Below are 5,941 nucleotides of genomic sequence, written 5' to 3' on the forward strand. Positions count from 1 at the left end.
ATGGAATAGTTTCTGACACAGACAGAGTTTCAACTTAGGATGGACTAGTTTCTAACACGGACAGAGTTTCGACTTAGGATGGATTAGTTTCTGACACGGATAGAGTTTCTACTTACTGAGTTGGTTTCTTGTCTTCTCCAATTTTGGTATTTCATTTTTTGTTTCAGGGATGAAAACACAGAAAACAAGTAGTATGTATAGTGATTCCAATCACAGCATGCAAACCCTAAGGAATTTGGTGAGGAAAGAAAACCTCTGCTTATAGACTCAGGTACACACCCAATAGCTAATCAGAATACGGCCGCTGAGTCTCACGCAATGGATTCTCAACGTGGTATTATCCAACTCCAAATGCTAATGGGGGCACGAAATGACAAGTATCTTAGGAGAGTTACTATCTCTCTTGCACAAAGATTATCCCCCTTTCGGAGATGAACCAGGTAACTTCTAATTTTAATTGGAATTATTTAGGGATCCGTTCGGCGCGTCGAGGTATAAACTTAATTAAGAGGTCTCTCAGCCTTGAAAACCAAGGTTTAATATACCCGAAGGTATGGAGGAAAGCTATTCCCAAGCACTGTCATTGACTTGATTATCATCAAATCAGGTTTATTTTATAGTGGGTTGGAGTACTTGGCATTTAGTCGTTCCCACTTAGGTCGTTCCCCTCACACCGACCGTAACAACTTTAAGAGTTTTTCAACCCCTTGGGAGGGCAGGCCTGCTAAAGATGTACAAATCTCAAACAAAGAAAAAGCCTCAAGGGTCTGGATTTCTGATTGTCTAGAAAAAGACAAGAGCATACTCTCCTACCTCTTAGAATTTTCTAAAAACACGAAAGATAGATTTGTTCTTTAACCAGATAACAAGTTAGGTTCCTAAAAATGAATTTAAAGAATACACGATGTTTAGTTGATTCTCCTTAGGCAACCTGCAAAGACAACGAATCAGTAGTCATATTGTCTTTGTGCGGCAAGCATATTCTTTGACAAGCATTATGCAAAAACTGATTAGGCTGTGAAAAATTCTAAGATAGACAGATAAACAATCAGGGTCAGTTGTCAGAATAATCAAAAAATCATGAAAATTTGTCTCTTTTTAAAAAATTTTACCAGAAAATACAGAGTCGTACGACAGTATGAAAACTCATACGATACAGGATCCCAACTCATACGAGACAAGATTCTAGTTCGTACGACACTTGCAATTTGTCGTTTCAGCCTGTGGGAAATGTCGTACGAGATGTACGGATGAAAAACCGAAAAATCTGAAATCTGGAAAATAACAAAAAAAATAAGCAGTCAGTCTTGGAGGCCAAAAAATGTAATCTTCTGCCCCACGGTGGGTGCCAGAGATGTGTGTGTGAAAAAGAGTCTATAGCTACAAGCACAACACTTCAATTAAGTCATTATATGCATGGTTAGTAATCAATAATCAATAAGTAAAAAACCATAACAAAGTGGCTAATTGCCTTCTAAAAGATGTGAGTATAAGATTGCTCTCAAATTTTTATAAGCAATACCAGTGACTAGACTACACCAAGATGAAGGATTTAATCTATATGATATTAACTATATGGATGCAAGATGGATGAATAATTCAAGCAAATAATCAATTCAAGCAATATGGGTGAGTAAAACTAAATATGGATGCAAATAATCTAAAAAGCACAATAATCTTCAATGACTCTAGAGCGAAATTAGTGTGATAGTAATCTCCAAGCGTGTTCTCAAAAATCTCTGGGGCAAATTAGAATGAGAGCTGAAGACTGAATTTATAGAGAATTACAAAAGAAAAAGCTTAATTTAGGATTAATTGAAAATAATTGAGAAATCAGGTTTAGTTAACCTTGAGATAGATTCCAATTATAATTTAATTGAAATGCATTCAAATTAGAAGTCCAAGTTGCATTGGAAATAATAATAAATTAATTCCATGCATTTGTGATAAAAATAGATAATTCTTTTATTTATTCAAAAAGAGAGTCTTTTCAATGCAACTGAACTTCTTTTTCTGAAAAGCTTTGAGTTCCAATTTTAGAGAATAATTCAATAATTCAATTTAAATGTTTTTATAATTTCAAGTTCCAAATTTAGAAAAAGAAATAATATCTCAAGTTTGATTTCTCTTTCAATTCAATTCTTTTTGTTTAATTTCAATTCAACTCTTGCTTTGTAATTAATTCCTTTTGCATGATTAAATGTCAATTTTATTAATTAATTAGATATGCAAGGATATTTAATAAATTAAAATAGGATATTTGATCAAAATGATATTCTTGGAAATGATTCGATTAATTAAATGAATATTTAATTAATATTGAGTAATTGATTTGCCATGTGATATTTGATGATTAAAGAATTAATAATGTGCTCAAGAGATGATTTAATGCCTTTGGTTAGGACCTTGGTGATGTTGTCGAGATTAGGGGCCCATGGTTTAGATGACCATTTTTAGGGTATTACACTAACCATGTTAGGATTTTGGCTTTGATCTTGATTGCTAGGTTGCCCACTTTGTGTAGGATCTTGTGTGGGATCTTCATATAGGACACTAATGTCCGACATGCCATATTGTTGTTCAACCATCTTTTTCTTTTGGGATCGAGTTGTGACCATACATGAATAACCTTAGAAAAGCTTGGAGGAGGAAATTTTTGATGAAAGGACTTAGCAAAATGTTTGTGGAACTTTGGATTTTGTCTTTGATGACAAGGGATTTTGTTGATTGGTGGGGTTCTTGGATTTAGTGCCCGGTTTTGATTAGGATTTGATACCCTAGTCCTTGGATGAGGATTTTAGGTAGTGGATGAAACCACAAGCAAGGTAATGACCAAGTTTGGTAGAATTTAGACCTTGGAATGATGATTAAAAAGCCTCTCTTCCACCAAGGGTTGACTAATGACCCTAAGCAAAGAAAAGGCGTGAGTTAAGAGTCTTGATCGACTCAAAAAGGATTAGGCAAAAGGTACTTGGAGAGGATTCTTCTTCAAGCACGAGAGCCAATTTATTAATGATGAGGTCTAAATGGAACTTCACAAGGTATGCAACCTTAATGAGAGGTTAAATTGGATTAAAGGATGATTGGATTGGGATTTTGATAATAGTGGGAGATTTATTTGTCATGCTAAGTCCTTAGGAATTTTGAGGATGATTGATTGAGGAGGTGTGGTAGTGATGACTTAGAAGAAATTTGATGACTAGGTTATTCTTGGCATGAACATGACTCAATAGAGGATTGATTCAGATGGCAAGTTGTACGAAGGGACACGACCACCCTGATTTTGACGATAATTGGTGTTTCAAAGGACAAAGTTGAATGTTGATGCAGAGGACAAACTCTTAGCTTCTCTCTTGGGCTTATGAAATATAGGATGGATGGAGCTTTGACGCAATTTTGGACTTTGTGTGGGTAATGACTTGGACAATTGTTTGTGTCTTGACAAGTGTGTTTTTTTTTTGCAAAGTATTAGGGGATAGTGAAGTGTCTTTAGTCTACTCTTGGCAAGTATATACCAAACAAAGCAAACACAATGATCAAATGCATATTATCTCAAAGACACTCATGCTCATACACAACATTCTTAAGGGTGGCAAGGACAATAGTCATTGGATCCCAATTGGTTTCCCAGCTATGCCTACCCAGAGCGGACACTTAGATGCTTGACCCCACTAGCTCCCCTCCACGAAACTCACTTCTCTAGGGCAGCCAATCATCAATTCCCATGAAAACTCCTCATGGCGAACTTTGTGTCTCTACTAAGGGCCATAAAAATATGGGCGGCTTCGGAGGTCCGACTTCCTACACCAATTGCTAGAAGGTTTTTTGGCCACTATGAACAAGGTGTTTAGTAAGTCTTCCCATTAGGAACTACCCTTCGCAGTTGCGCAAGCACAATTGAGGCCTATAGCCCAATGAAGCACCAAGAACTTAGTAGTCACGCAAGTGTGATTGATATCTCTAGGATCCTACTAAGCACCCAATGTGAGAGTGAACTCTCATATAGCCCTAACCATTGACCCTTTCGTAGTCAATGGCCTATTTATTATAGAGAGTTGGGAACCCCAGGTCCAGGTGTACTCACTTGGGTCATTCCCCTCTTACCTTCTCAAAGAGCAAGTTGGGAGGGCAAGCCCGCTAGAGGTAAACATGCAATCAAACAAGAAAAGGTTGGAGGGTCTGGATTTCTGATCGTCTAGCTAGACGAGAGCATACTCTCCTACCTTTATGCTTTTCTTAAAAACACGTAAAACAATTATTCATTCCCTTTTAATTAACATCTAGGTGCCTAACTTTAAAAAAATGCACAATGTTTGGTTGAATCTGCTAGGTAACCTACAAAAAACGGGATTAGTATTTTTTTAAATTTTTTTTAAGTCTTGGACGGTCGAATTAAACTGCAAAACTAAAAAGATGAAAATTAGTCCTAATTGTACTGCACATACAGTGCACGCACTAAAGTGCAGTTAGCCGCGCCGAAACGCCTGCGTACACACTGAACTAAATAAAACCAGTAAACAAAAATGACAGAAAACATAAGACAGAGAAGGACTTTATAGTTGTCTGTCGCGCTGATCAGAAACGCTCACACTAAAACACCTGGGCTCGCACCGAAACGCTTGCGCTCGCGCTGAAACCTGAAAACAAAAACCTGTCAGATGAGTGGGCAAAAATTTTGAAAATTTAAATTCAAATACTAGAGTGGGAATTGTGTGAAAGGGCTCACGTTGATCTGAAGTGCTTGCGCTCACGTCGAAACGCCTGCGCAAGCGGCGAACAAATAGATAGATAGCAAAATTTTAAATGGTGAGCGGAAAAATTTAAAATATGTCAGAGCGGTCGCGCTGGTGCACTAGCGCTTACGCTGATGCGCCTGCGCTAATGCCGAAGTAGGTTTTCTATCGCACTAAACCAGAGTCGCTCGCGCTGATTTGCAGTCTCTCGTGCTATTCCGGAACCTGCATCTCACAACTCACAAAAACATTAGTTCTTAGGGACGTGGGTCCCACCAGGCATGCCAAAAATGAAAAGGGGAAAATGAGGCAAGGTGGATTGGATTGGTAATATGCAAATCAAACATTAAAAACATAAGAAGATGAAGCATAAACCAAATCACATAAAAACAACATGAAGACAATGCTTATACCTTGATATCTTACCTTCTCCTTCGGATGGAGCTTGATGAAGTGAAGGCGCCCTTGGATGATGCTCCACTTGATGTGCTCCTCTTGCTTGCTTGATGTGGATGGCTCTCCAATGTTGTGCACAAATGAGATGGATCTTGAAGGATGATAGGGATGAGATGATCAAGTATGGATGGGAGATGATTTTGACATGATAAGGGTGCTAAGATGATTTTCCTAGGCTCAAAAGGGCAGCATAAGATTACTAAGCTTTAAGATGAAGAATTAAGGGATGGAGTTCTCAATTTATAGGAAGAGGAGAGGAAAAATGGATGGCTAGGATGGATTCAAGATGAAGGGCTGGGATTGCTTGTGAGCTCACACAAGGCCCAAGAGAGGGTGTGGAGACCAAGAGATGTGCCTTAAAGGCATTTCTTGTCTCCACACTCCTCAAGGTGCATTGGGAGGACTTCCCAATGTGCCTTGAGAAGAGCAAGGTGCATTGGGAAGACTTCCCAATGTGCCTTGAGAAGAGCAAGGGATGTGACATTCCTTGAAGGATGGGGAGGAGGAATTAAAAATTCTCCAAAAAGGGATGATCATGGGGATTGGAGGAATAAGAAGGAATTAAAAATTCTTTGGGAGAGGGGATGCCTAGAGGAATGTGATATTTTGAAAATCTCTCATTCACCTAGGAAAAGAGCATTTAAAGCTAGTGGTTGGATGGAAGGGACAAGGAGTTGACTTTGTGGCTAATCATGATGATTAGCCACTAGAAACTCATTAGGATGGGGATTAGAGGAAAGATTAGGTGGGAT

The sequence above is a fragment of the Cryptomeria japonica genome, chromosome 3 (genome assembly GCF_030272615.1).
Source record: "Cryptomeria japonica chromosome 3, Sugi_1.0, whole genome shotgun sequence".
Classification (NCBI taxonomy): Eukaryota; Viridiplantae; Streptophyta; class Pinopsida; order Cupressales; family Cupressaceae; genus Cryptomeria; species Cryptomeria japonica.